A 14,773-nucleotide genomic window follows, 5' to 3' on the forward strand; every position below is an offset into this window, starting at 1 on the left:
TCTTGAAGGCCAGTTTCTACGCCGCCAAAAGCTTCGAACGCAGTCCGGCGTCCTCTGTTTGATAAAGGTGCCCTCGTTTGGACACGTGAAGCTAAGTGGTCACACAATATTGGAATTAAGACTGCTGCATGCTTGAGGAAACAGTGTCACGCCCCTGCTGCGCTAAACAAAGTTCTGGCATTTGTACTCGCAAAGCGGAAGAAAGGTAGTGTTATTACGGATAACTGTGAAAGCCCAGAATGTTTTCTTTAACTTTCATCGATTGCGTAATTCGAAGCGCAGCTTTTTGTGCGAGTAGTGTACAGAGTTGGGGATTGTGAGAAAAAAGAAAAGTTACTGTACATTACGAGAATCGCGATACTGGGCCGGGGTATGCTTTCCATGCAGGTGTATGAGATAAAGAATTCGCCTACAGAGAAAGTTATACGGCGCTTTCGTTACGAAACTGCCGTTTTATTCGCTAGTGCTCTGCGGGGTGCGCGTATTCCTTCCAGGCTCTCCTCACGAGAAAGGTGAAGTCTGAAAAGCCGTTTGTGTGCAATTTCCTGAAACCAATGCTCGGCGAGAAAAGCCTTGTAACATTGTAACAACGTGAGTGACTGATGTACCTACGCATGTAGACCATTGCACATGCCTCTTTAGAGTAGCGAACATTTAACGCCATAGCGTTAGGGAGCTAGCTCGTGTCGCAGAAAATCCGGCGTCATTGACGTCGCTGACGATGAGCGAAAAATCCATGAAAAATTCCCAGAGAAGCAATCTAGGAGGCAGGTGGGCAACTTAACTTGATCTTGCAGCGTCATCACAACCTGCCCCCCCCCCCCCCCCCCGTGGGAGTTGGCAGTTAAATTAACCTGGGTTGCACAAGGTCCACCGGTGGCAGCACTTACCATCGCAGGGCAGCGGCACATCGCTTAGCCGCTGCACCACACTGCCAGGAGTGGTATGAGGACTCCCAGGAATCTATGAATGCTGAGTAGAGAATGACCTATTTTGCATCATCATCATCATCAGCCATACTACACCCACTGCAGGGCAAAGGCCTCTTCCATGTCTCTCCAATTAACCCTATCCTTTGCCAGCTGCATCCACCCTTTGCCTGCAAACTTCTTAATCTCATCCGCCCACCTAACTTTCTGCCGCCCCCTGCTACGCTTACTTTCTCTTGGAATCCACTCCGTTACCCTTAAGGACTAGCGGTTATCTTTCCTTCGCATTTCATGCCCTACCCAAGCCCATTTCTTTCTCTTGATTTCGATTAGGATGTCATTAACCCGTGTTTGTTTCCTCACCCACTCAGCCCGCTTCCGATCTCTTAACGTTACACTGTGATGACCCCCATAATGCGCAGGTCCACACGGGACGGAGAGGCAAAGAGACACCGTATGGCTCAGTTTAAACAAACAGATATATTCAATAATTATACATGATTAAGATTCAGAGGCTGGGGCGTCCGAGCTTACGTGCCGACGACTTCTGGAGTGGCTCCGGAGTTGGGCTCGAGCGGTTGCTGGCAGAAGCTGCACGCCGTCGGGCTTCGGCGCTGAAGGCCCTCTTGGCGAACGATGTCGTCCTGAGCGTCCCCCTTCCGTACTGCTTCTCGATTTTTATATCCTCTTCTCCACACTCCCTAGGGTGAGGACGCCCACGCCGGAGGGGAAGGAGGGGGGGCTAGGGCTTTCACTTGGGCGCACAAACATACCACCGCACTTATTGTCTCGCCCCCCTCACGTGTTGAGTCCGAGGGAAAGAATGTTGTCTTCGAGGTAGCGCATAGCGTCGGCTGTGGTAAGGCGCGCTCTGGCCCGCTGACAGTTCCCGCGGGTCACCGGCCTCCATTCTCCATCCATCAACTGACACTCGCTCCTCAAGGTAAGGCGCGCTCTGGCCCGCTGACAGTTCCCTTGTCCTGGAATGTGCTCGCGAGGGCCGCCCCTGGAACCGCCACGCCAATTGGGGAGGATAAGCCCGTTTCCCCGCGGCGACGGCGGCGGGTCCCTTCGTTCTGGTCGTCACTCAAAGAGCATGGCTGGGTAATTGATGATGCCGCTGTCATCTGGGTCTCCGTCTACGCCGCGCCGTCGAACGCGGAACCTCGTAGCACACACAAGGAATGTACCTCGTAGCACACACAAGGAATGTACCTCGTAGCACACACAAGGAATGTCACACTCGCTCACCCTCCAGAAGAATGTTCTCCGAACATTTGAGTCCACGCAGCTCCCCTTGTCTTTCTGAATCGCCTCGCACAGTGCGTCCGACAAAACACTTTTCGCTGCACTCAACACCACTGCACAACACCATATGCCTCCGCTGTCATAACTGGCGTCTCCAGGGGCAGCACTGATCTTCTTTTACAGATAAACATGAAACTCAGCACCCAAGCCTCTCCTTTCTAGTCCAAACTGGACGAAATAAATTTACCACAGTTACAAAGGAGCTCCCACTTCTAGCACGATCACGGCACAGACAAAAATATAGATAACGAAAGGAAGTAGGGCAGGTTCTGCATGCGCTCCGCATGCTCTCCTGTGAAGGTGTTACTTAATGACAGAAAGGTTTAACTACCAACTCCGATAACTTAACACATAAGCACATAGCAATGTTATGAGCTGTGGCATTACACAATTCTAACCAGTTCAAAACTCCGCTCTGTTTACGCCATTAGTCCGACTTAGCTTTCCGATTTCGCAGCGGATATCGGCCTTCATGAGTCATACTAAATAAGTCTGTGACCCTTTGTCTGCTTTGGGACTCGCGAGGGCTCGTGGCAGGAGCCTCTCCTGGCGTTATCTGCGCGGCAACCTCGCGCGCTTCTTCTTCTAGCAATGCATGAAGTAAATTCGGTGGCATTCCGGCCGTCACCTCTGGCGCCTGCCGAACAAATGCAGGAGAGGGCGTTTCTTGCGAACTATCTGCGCGCTCCGCTTCACTTCTGTCCCCATCAAAATCCGCGCTTTCCCTTTCCTCATTTCGTGAATACTGAACCGGTGCCGACTTGAGGCGATTTGCGTGTATCCTTATCAAGCGCCGGTTTACGTCTCGGACTCTGAAGTTTACCGGAGAAAGCTTCTCGACAACCTCGCACGGTCCTCTCCACTTCGTCTGGAACTTACGAGCTAGCCCAATCTGCCTTTGGCAGTTTTCAATGTACACGCTGTCCCCCACATTAAACGGCACGTCTCTAGCACTGCGATCGTGCACCTCCTTCCTGCGCTTCGCCGCTTTCTTTAAGGCCTCCTTTGCGATGTCCCTCGCCACTTGCAAGCGCGATTCTAGCTCAACCTTATAGTCGTCCAGTGAAGCGTATGGGACACGACGGGGGCCCTCTGGCACTTCACTAGGCTGGTCCAGGTCTCGGCCGTAGAGAAGAAAGAATGGCGATTCGCCCGTGCTCTCGTGTGCTGCGGAATTGTAGGCAAACATTGCATACGGGAGCCACAAGTCCCAGTCCCGCTGGTCGCGCGAAACAAAATGCGACAGGAACCCGGCCACGGTTTGGTTCTGTCGCTCCACCGCGCCGTTGCAAGCCGGATGGTACGGTGTTGTCTGCTTCTTAGCGATCTTAAGCAGCTCGCAAACTCTCCTCATTAGCTGCGACACGAAGTTCGTTCCCCGATCTGTCAAGAGTTGCCTCGGGGGTCCATGTCGGAGCACGATCTGTTCGACAAATGCTCTTGCAACCGTGTCTGCCTTCTGATCTGGGAGTGCTACCGCTTCCGCGTATTTTGAAAGGTGATCGACAAATACTAAAATGTACCTGTTTCCGGAAGTGGTCGTGGGCAATGGGCCCATTATGTCCATACCTGTCCGCTCGAAGGGAGCCGAAACCTCAGAGAACGGCTGAATTGGAGCTGGTCTTCGTCCCTTGGGTGTTTTTCTTTCGAGACAGGAATGACACTTCGCACAGTAGTCTCTAACATCCTGTCGCATGCCACTCCAAAAGTACAAACGCTCCACACGCCTGCGTCTTCGCTACGCCAAAATGACCGGCGCATGGCGCATCGTGAAACGCGCGAAGAACCCTTTCTGTCCACGACCGAGGTATGACGACTCTCTCCCAAGCGGTTTTCTCTGGTCTCCCTTTCCTGGTTGGCCTCGTGCGCCGACACAGGGTGCCGTCTTTGTCAATGAAATAACCTAGCTGTTCGGGGTGAGACGGTGCGCCCTCTAAGCTTTCGATTATTCGCTTCAGGTCAGGATATTTGCACTGCTCTGTGCGTAATTCGGCGGGGTCGACTACGGGGACAAACTCATCTATAGCTGCCATGGCAGCTGTGCGGCTGAGTGCATCAGCATTCAGATGTGTCTTTCCTGACTTGTGCTCAACTTCAAAGCAGTATTCCTGCAGGTGTAGATTCCATCTAGCGAGTCGCGAGCTAGGGTCCCTGACACTCATCACCCATTTCAGAGGATGGCAGTCTGTGACTAGCTTGAATTTGCGGCCGTAAAGGTAGCATCTGAAGTGCTTTACTGCCCAGACAACGGCGAGGCACTCCCTTTCCGTAGCTCCGTAGTTTTGCTCTGTGGGGCTCAGCTGTCGGCTAGCAAAAGCAACGGGATGTTCTTTGCCCTCGATAACCTGAGATAGCACGGCACCAACTGCGAACTTTGACGCATCTGTGGCCATAACGAAGGGCAAATTAAAATCATTTTTCTTTCCATGGCTCGCTCCGTTGTCCTTAACTTAAGCTGAACTCTTTTCGTTAGCCTCCACGTTTCTTTCTGCCCCGTAGGTGAGTACCGGTAAGATTATGCCGTTGTACACTTTCCTCTTGAGGGAAATATGTAAACTGCCACTCATGATCTGCGAGAATTTGTCACATGCGCTCCACCCCATTCTTATCCTTCTAGTTATCTCCCTCTCATGATCCGGATCAGCTGTCACTACCTGCCCTAAGTAGACGTATTCCGTCATAATTTCTAGGCTCTCGCTGCCAATTGTGAACTGTTGTTCCCTTGCTAGGCTGTTGAACATTACCTTGGTTTTCTGCATGTTAATTTTTAGACCCATCGATCTGCTCTGCCTGTCTAACTCATTGATCATGATTTGCAGTTCACCTCCTTGAGTGACTCAGCAAGGCAATGTCATCAGCAAATCGCAGATTATTTAGGTATTCTCCATTTATTCTTATTCCCAACTGTTCCCAATTCAGGCCTCGAAATACCTCCTGTAAACATGCGGTGAACAGCATTGGCGAGATCATGTCTCCTTGCCTGACGCCCTTCCTTATTTGAATTTTATTGCTGACTTTATGGATGACTATAGTAGCTGTGCAGTTGCTATATATATCTTCCAGTATTTTGACATAAGGCTCTTCTACCCCCTGATTACGCAATGCCTGTATGACTGCTGAGGTTTCCACTGAGTCGAATGCTTTCTCGTAATCAATGAAAGCTATATATAGAGGTTGGTTATATTCTGCGCATTTCTCTATCACCTGATTGATAGTGTGAATATGATCTATTGCGGAATATCCTTTACGAAAGCCTGCCTGATCATTTGGTTGACTAAAGTCTAACGTTGCCCTGACTCTATTAGCGATTACCTTAGTAAACACTTTGTAGGCAACGGATAGTAAGCTGATCGGCCTGTAATTTTTCAAGTCCTTGGCGTCTCCCTTCTTATGAATTAAGATAATGTTTGCATTCTTCCAAGCTTCTGGTACAGTCGAGGTCATAAGGCATTGCGTATACAGGTTGGCTAGTTTTTCAAGCACGATGTCCCATCCGTCCTTCAACAGATCTGCTGTTACCTGATCTTCCCCAGCTGCTTTTCCCCTTTTCATTGCTTCTAAGGCTTTCTTTACTTCATCTTTCGTTACTGGCGGGATGACGCATTGCTGTGCACTGCTGTCGTTCTCATAGCCTAAAAACAGTGAAGAGGAAACTAGGCATAGGTAAAAACCAGATGTATGCATTAAGAGACAAGCTGGGCAATGTCATTAACAATATGGATAAGATAGTTACGTAGCCGAAGAGTTCTACACAGACCTGTACAGTAGCCAATGTAATCAGAGCGCTATTTTGCATATATGGGCATTAACCATTAACGCTATTGCGTCATAGCCCTAAGGCGTAGCTTAAGTGTCCGTTCCAACTTTTAGGCCCACATTTCAGCATGATTTCGGTTGCTTCTTTGCACTAATGAAGGATGTACCCATGCAAGAGATGAGGAGGGAAATGAGAGGAAACAGTAACGGGCCCAACACAGAACCTTGTGGTAGTGCGATCAAGGCTTGCAAGTTGTTTCTCTGCAAACTGCGTGAGGTAAGAAACATGCAGGTATCCAGTAAACGAATAAGTCAGGGGGCCCTAATTCTTTTAGTATTTCTGAATATAAGCTTCGCGCAAGGTGGTCAAATTCCTTGGACAGTTTATAAAGACAGTCTGATATCTGATGCTAATTATCGGTCGCAGAATCATGGTATTAATTTGCAGAAACCTGCTGTGTTATTCTGGAGACATTTTTACAAAAGCTGTGTTGGTAATCGAGAAAAGTTTCAAGGCGAAAACCAGACTATCTCCATGAAACAAAATTCCATCAGCGACCGGCGCTGAGACCGAGAGATGGTCCCAAAAAGATGGCGTCGCAACAGCCGTCGTCTAGCCACCGAAGTGGCGAGTGCGACGACGGCATACCAGAAGCAGCCACCCCTCCTCCTCAGCGGACTGTCATCAGCTGGAAGGAAATATTTTTATATTTTTTTCTGCCGCTCCGGTCTTGGGTCACTTTTGATGATCTTTCCAAGTCACCACAGTGTACCATTAGCAGTAATGTTTTCGTGAAGGCGAGCACTGAGGTCATTGCCTAGGCTGTATTGGATTTTTTAGTTGCACGCATCTCTTTCAATCTATCTTTCATTGCTACATTTCTATCCCTGAAATCCCAGAACCAAAAGGAGGTGGAAGCCACAGAGGCGGCTTACATATCCGACACAACTGAGTTCTGGTCGCGGCAACGCTCACTTCATGTCCATGGCTTTTGGAATAATCTACTTGCTCTACTTGATAATAATCTACTTGATAATCTACTTATCTACTTGCTCGCAACTCCAGAGGCGGTGATGTCTGGAAGCCCAAGCGCCGTCCCTTCTCGTAAGCTATCCACACGAGCGCCATGGACGGATACTTGGGCTTTACGCGTGACAACGCCGACTGTCTGGTTGCACGAATCGAGAAGCTCCTTCAAGAATCGCCCGCGAGCCCGTAGTCTGCCTCCACAATGTCCAAAAGTGCCCTCTGGGCGTCAACGGACGTGAGTACTAAGTGTTAGTAAGGAAGAGCGCCTCGACACATCGCTCCCAGAGCCTTGCACCCGTCAATTGGAGGGTTTTGCTCGCATTTCTTCTCAATTTCTAGCAACAACCAAACATCTTATACTAGAATATGATGGTATCCATCGGTATGTTGATGCAGGCGCAGTCATTCCTCTGAGGCGCTCGCGATCAGAGATAAGAAATGCTATGTGAATGAATCTGCGGTTGATGCCAGCAAAAGGCGATTGCAGAATTGGTGGCTCAAAAGCAGGGCGTTGACGTACGGTAACAAGTTCCGGATTAACAATTGTATTAAAAGAAAAACGGCGAATTTATAGATACTACCGTTAGTTTTGATGGACTGCGTAAAGTATTATAAAGAAAAAAATGCGGAACCCGTTTCAAAGGGGACGCTCCCATCTTCCATTCATCTATTCATGTGCGCAAGCATTCGTGTAATGCCGGTTCGTTTCACCTTTTGTGCGGCGCACAATTTATGTTCCAAAGGGCTGAACGTCATGCGACGTACTGATTTACGTCATGCTCTTTCGTTTTTCTGTCACTAGCACAGCTGAATAATAATAATAATAATTGGTTTTGGGGGAAAGGAAATGGCGCAGTATCTGTCTCATATATCGTTGGACACCTGAACAGCGCCGTAAGGGAAGGGCTAAAGGAGGGAGTGAAAGAAGAAAGGAAGAAGAGGTGCCGTAGTGGAGGGCTCCGGAATAATTTTGACCACCTGGGGATCTTTAACGTGCACTGACATCGCACAGCACACGGGCGTCTTAGCGTTTTTCCTCCATAAAAACGCAGCCGCCGCGGTCGGGTTTGAACCCGGGAACTCCGGATCAGTAGTCGAGCGCCCTAACCACTGAGCCACCGCGGCGGGTTACAGCTGAATGACGAATCACTTTTTATGATATTCTGTGTTCCATCTCGGGGCATCATAGCAACTTCCCCCGTGGCAGTAAGCAGTCTAGCTTCTGAATAAATAAAAAGTAGTTCATGTATATCAGCCTACCGCTTGCTCGTCGTGTGCCCCGTTTTAAGCGGTGTAATAGCGTCCTGCGACCCATCATTCAGACATGCAACGACAGCGTGGCCATGTAAACATAGCAGCAGCAACTGTAAACTCTTACTCAAGAAGTAAGGCCACACGAGTGTGATTTATGGTGGTTAATTCTCTATGGAAACAAACCTACCAGAACAAGGTTGTTCCGTGTGCGACAGGTGTCGTTCACAGCATTTTCTTCTGCTGCGGCTGGTTTTACGTCGGCCCGAGGGGGATGCGAGTAAACGATAGGCTACGCGAGCATGCAACGTAGCTCGCACTGGAATTTTTCTGAAGGTTCGAACCAAATCTTAGTGCGAGATACGTTGCAAGCTCGCGTAGCCTATCGTATCCTGGACTTGAGTGCTGCTGGAATAATCGGCCCCGGGAAGCAAGAGGCTAACAGGGAGATTTTAGAGGCCTCCATCATAATGGTGGCAAATAACGACTCATGCATTAGTTTGTCCTTCGGTTTTACTGCTGGATACAGAACGCAAGTTCCTAGTGGTTAACACGAGCCCTCATCTCGCGCTTTTGTTATGTTTTGACTTTTACACCCGCTAGAGAGAGAAGCTCTTTCAATGCGAAAAACAGGGAATTCTGCCGGCGTTTAAATTCGCTGACTTGCTACTCTGCGCGGGGAAGGAATTCGAGGAGAGAGAGATGAAAAAAAAAGAGGTTTATGAAACGGGAGGAAAAATGTTCAGTGCATACGGAATGCGCCGTGAGAGTGCTGAACGGAGGGAAATAGAGTTTGTCTATAAGAATATTGTAACTTAAATAATTAAATTAAAAGTTCATAGCGCTTCTCGGCTGCCTATGGCAGGCTAAGGGTTCTAATAAACAATCTGTTTATTTTTTGGAACATTCATTCAGGCGCAATTGGTCTTGAATAACAGGGCTAAAGGCAGATGGTGTCGGCCTGACGAGGTCCCTGTCACCTATACACTGGTCAGCAAGTGCAAGTGATGGATTAAATCGTTACACAAATGGTACTGTAAATAAACAGTTTAAAGAATACCAGAAACACAAAACGCAAGTTCTTAATATGTATATATTTTGGGGATGAAAGAAGACAGAAAATACTCATGACATTGAATCAGGCAAAACGTATGATTTTAAGACTTTTTTTCTAAGCTTCCAGACTACCTAACTTGCTGCATGATATCTTAGAAAGATGGGTGGGTGCTCAGAAATTTAGGGATCAAGTACACCATTGTTCGGGCGCCATAACTTGTTCTCATAGCGGGACGTTTGACGAAGCTGTGTCTCATGTTGTACCATGTATTACCGGGCAAGCGCAAGTCGGATATTCTAGATGAATCTCGTATAGTTTGATTTCTAATATGTGTGGCAAATTTCAGCTCGTATAACTGGTTCACCTTAAACACGTTGTGCTTTTTAAACACCGGGGCCATGCCATCCAGCCACTCAAGGTTTTCAGTGCAGCGCATGGCTCGTTTCTGGAGAATAGCCAGTCTGTCAATGTTAGTCTTAGTGATAGAGCTCCAGACTAGTAAAAGCAGTAGTTAAGATGAGAGTGGATGAGGGCGAAGTACAACTGTCGCTGTAACCAAACAGGAATTAAGTGCTTCATTTTGTGCAGCGTACCGACGGATCGAGATGCACTCGCGTTTGAGTGAGGCGTCCAGCCCAAGCGCTCCTCCATGTGAACACCCAAGAACTACTTCAATAAGCATGCCCTCTCTATTACGCGGCAGCGTATACAGCTCATTCGGTCTAAAAGCCGTCGTCATCGTAGTAGTGGTAGTTGTAGTTGTCGGCACCGCCCGTTGGAAATATTCGGGGGCTGCGTAAAAATCAGAGGGCATGCACACTCACTGAACAAAAAAAAAACGGGGTCTAGGCCGGGAATCAAAGCAGGGCCTCTGGTAGTCGAGACGGGGACGCTTCCACTACGCCACGACGGCTCGACGTCTGAACACGAGCAAAGGCGCGTTTAATGATTGCGCTGGTTTCTTAGAAACTTATTTTGGAGATCTCTACTGAGGCGCACATGAGTAATTAAAAGCATATAAATTACAGATGTCGGCATTTAGCGAGTACCATTCGTTTCCGGTAAATTTCCTCCGTTCTTGGCGTGCAGTAGTAGCACAATCGTGTGGAACCAACTGAAACCCCCCTTCGCGATGCATGGCGCTAGCCCGGCAGATGGCGCGCGCATAGGCGACCTTTCTGCGTCGGAGTAGTGTCGTTCGTTTCTGAACAGGTGTGATGGAACCGCAGCCGTCTACGAGGGTTAGTGTGGAGCAGTGTCTGTGTTGTTTTCGGAGCCCTCTTAGAGACTAAGCGCGATTTGTCCAACGGGCAAGGCGATGCCGCTGCGTGGACTCCCTCGCAGCGCTTGCAACACGCTGTCGCGTTCCAGTCTTCGAGCCGAAGCTTGAGCGTCCTCGAATTTTTACAGTGTCATTTAATTTAATATCGAATAATGTGTCATCAGTTTTATTTCTAGGTTTAAAAATGACGTATTTCGTTTTACTAACATTCAGCTGCCGTTAATTTGTGCTCACCCAAGACAATAATTCCTTCAACCACGTATTAGCCCGGCATGCAAGAGTGCCAGAATTATTGCGCGCGAAAAACAAACTGGTGCCGCCAGCGTTGAGTGTTAAAGGCACTTGAGTGAGTGATTCCATATGATGTTCATAATGTGCATGCTCCTCAGCATACGCTGGGCATTCTAACAAAAAATTTACCACAGTTTCTACTAAGCCGCAGTTTTCGCAACACGGACTGTTCGCTTGACCTAAACAGAAATGTAAAGCGTTCGTAAATGAAGCGTTTAGATGAAGTCGATGATAAAGAGCTACCAGATGGCGAGGAGGTTTGGGTGACGGTCTTGGTCTGAGCTGTGAGTCGATGGAGTGCAGAAATCGGTGATGATATGTGGGCAAGCTCCACAGCCACACTTCCGTCTTTTTATTACTTTTCGTTTTCTTCAAGGATATAGCCTCAGTATGTTTAGTTTAGTTCTTTTGGTTGATGGCAAGCGCAAAAAAAGGGGGTGCATAGTCACTGAGGGGAAGTGTTTTTCGATTTCCGGTCATTTGCTAGTACGTTCCTGTTTCGTCCTATTCTATAGTTTGTGTTTCACCTTTTTGGTGCGCCCTGTTTCAACGATATGTCAAACGTTCAAGAGCTTCCTGGCGGTTCGAACACATTTCGCTCTTGGCTTCTTCACAGATTTCGCTCTGGGTGTGGAGCTCGGCGTGCAGAAAGAGACTAACTGAAACTACGGCTTCTACTTTTACTTGTGAGTCAAAGCGTTGACTGCCCTATCGATGCTCGTGTCTTCTTTGTTGCCAGTCTCCCATACGCGCTACTAAGGAATTGAATCTCTTGTAAACCTGTAGGAGGGCTACACTGTTTTCCCTTGCATTCACTCCGGATTCTTTAGCGCAGCCAAGATCATGATGATGATGGGTTTTAATAGACCAAGGGCATCTGTGGCCACAAAGCGCCATAGCACAAGGTTTTTACCTCTACTTGTGCCTATTGTACCACCGGTGGGCACCCGGCGACACTGGGAATCGAACCCTGCACCTCCCGCATACGAGGCAGATGCTCAGACCACTGGGCCACCCCTGCAGTAGAGCTGCGGTACAGCGCAGGCAAGATGAATTAAAAGTGAACCAAACACAACGCCACATGTCGGGACGCAGTGCTGGTTTCAGGAGAAACGAAATTAATGATCGAGAACCTCTCACTTCTGGGTCCAATAAACTTTATTCTAAAAGCTTCTTCGAGCATGGGCGTTAACCTAAAGGCGCCTTGAATGTGAATAAGACGCCCAGAGGGAAAACACTAAGACAAAGAAAAAAATGGCCACCTATTTTTTGTCGTAGAGATAGATAGTTTGCCTGCCCCTGCCGATACGAAAAAAAAAAAGGCTTCACCTTGTCTTCAAGAAATGAGCCTTAAAAACAGCAATATTGCCGGCCTTCCTAGCACCTCATCAAATAATCGTAAACGTCTTTACTAATATTTTAGCTTCGACAACATTGGGAGAGGTGAATTATTGACATAGGATTTTAGTCGATTATCATCAGCAGTCGAGCTTAGTGCAGTGCATGGTGAAGACCTGTTTTATTCATCCTCAGTAAGTCCTATCGTCGTTGTCATATTATATCAGTAGACTTCCTAAAGTAACTATACCACCTGACTACCGGCCACTTTCGATCGAGGCGCAGTAGGACTAGCTAGTTGTACATAGTGAAGGCCGTACATGTACTTTGCCCGCCATTGCAAAAGGCACAAAAGCAAACCTTCTTTTAAGGAACCGCAAACTCAGCTCAAGCGTGGGAGAAAAAATAAAGTGTTCTGAAGTATATAGAGGCTAGCAAAGACAAGTGCGTAAATGCTCCTTCCATCACGCTAACGGCGGAGGAGATAAATCTAATAAAGAAGAGACGACAGGGCAGATGCCTGGCACAGCTAGAGTTTAAAAAGTTGCTTGAGCATATTCATGTGCTCATGCGAATGAACGGCATTTATATATAGCCTTTAATCTCAATAAACCACAGTTGTCAGTGCGCATCTGTCTTGTGGCCTTTGTCTCTGTCCTGTGTGTAGATTCCCAGTGGCAGCAGTAAAATTCTTAAGCAACCCTCCCGCTCAGCCATTCTAAGACACATCACCAGTCATCTCTCATATATATTATATGTCCTGTCCAAATAGAATTCCTTCTCTGAATTTCGGTTGAATTATCACCTTGTGTTTTTTCTATATGTGTTTTCCTATCTCTCAACGCTAACCTGCCATTCTTTTATTGTTGTACTCTGTTGTAGCTTAAGAGATATCGTTAAGCTACTCCTCATACATTTATAATGCCTTCCAAATGTCCTAAAAATGCATGCCCCGTTAATAAGGTCTTAGTCGAGATGAGTGCCCAAATGTTTCATTGTTTCTTTAGGTTTTTTCTCGCTGATTTTAATCTTGCAATATTACTATCCGTATGAAAGTCACTGGCTGTTGGCTGTAATTATCCCCCTGTATTAATGAGCGGATGTCAATAACTGTGCTTGCATGTTAAAATTTTCGACCTACCTGGGCCATAGGAATGCTGGTAAGAATGCAGGTCAGATGAAAACACGCCAACTTCGAACACTTTTGGCTAATTCATCGCGATTCAGTGTTCTGAATAGTTAGGGGAGCGGAAAGTTGGGCTAGTTGGTTGATATGCATACTGAAGAAGTTGGCGCGGAAAAACGAGGACAAGCGAGACAAAGACGATGGTATGGTAATACCATACGTGCCAATCTGTGCACGTATCTGCGCCAATCTGCACAAATGTATGGTATGGTCATACCATACGTTCCAATCTGTGCACGTATCTGCGCCAATCTGCGCAAATCTGTGCACGTATGGTTTAACCCTCAAACAAAAACATGAAACGCTGTCAGTCGTGTACAGGCCTCCAAGTGGAAATGTTCCAAATTTCTTATCTTTTTTTGAGTCACTACTTGAGTACATTTGTACTAATAACCTCAGGTTTTTTTGTGGAGGGGATTTCAATATTAATATTAGTGAGAATAATGCTACTAAAATAATTTTGTCACTATGATTAACTCATCTGGTTTTATAAATTTAATTAAAACACCTACTCACGTTACGCCTTCTACCTCGTCGATTATTGACTTACTTATTACAAATATGGATTCAGGAATTATTAATAGCGGAACAATCATTTCTGATATAAGCGATCATTGTCCGGTCTTTATGCTTTACCAATTGGACACGCAACGTAAATCTGTTCCTCCAAAGTTGATCACTTTGCAGAGCGTAACAACTCAAGCCTTGGAATCATTTAAACATGCTATTAGTTTATATGATTGGTCACCAATATTCAGAATGAAAAATGCACACAATGCGTATTCACAGTTCATGGCAACATTTGTACAACTATATGAGGAGCACTTTCCTCTTAAAACTATTAAACCTTCGAGAAAAGCCAGGAAACCATGGATAACACGTGCCCATCTGGCTATGATAAAAAAGAAAAACTATCTTTACCATGTTTTTCTTCGCACACGCCTGTCTACTACACTACAAGAATTTAAGATGAAAAGAAACAGGTTAAATGTCGAACTAAGGCGAGCAAAGAAAACTTACTATCACGATGTGTTCTCTGATATTGCTCGCCGAAACCCAGATACCACTTGGAAAATTATCAATACCGTCCTCAACCGCGGAAACACCTGCCGTTCGCCCGAAAAAATAAGCCACCAAAATAAGGAAATAACCGTCAAAGCCTTAGCAGAGCACTTTAACGAATACTTTGTTAACATAGTATCACAGGACAGCACCGCTCCGATTCTGCGCTCACAAATAAATAGCACAAGGGAAAGCCTATTTTTGGAGCCAACAAGCTAAACAGAAACTTATACGACCATTATGAACTTAAGTAATAGCACTGCGTTAGACGTTAACAATATGC

The 14,773-nt window shown here is 46.9% G+C and overlaps 1 pseudogene; it reads left to right on the forward strand.

The window, feature by feature from the left end:
* Nucleotides 1-14,773, forward strand: part of LOC144123743 (cytochrome P450 4F1-like) — a 48,563-nt pseudogene that overhangs the window by 5,591 nt on the left and 28,199 nt on the right.

This window comes from Amblyomma americanum, chromosome 3, assembly GCF_052857255.1.
Source record: "Amblyomma americanum isolate KBUSLIRL-KWMA chromosome 3, ASM5285725v1, whole genome shotgun sequence".
Taxonomy (NCBI): Eukaryota; Metazoa; Arthropoda; class Arachnida; order Ixodida; family Ixodidae; genus Amblyomma; species Amblyomma americanum.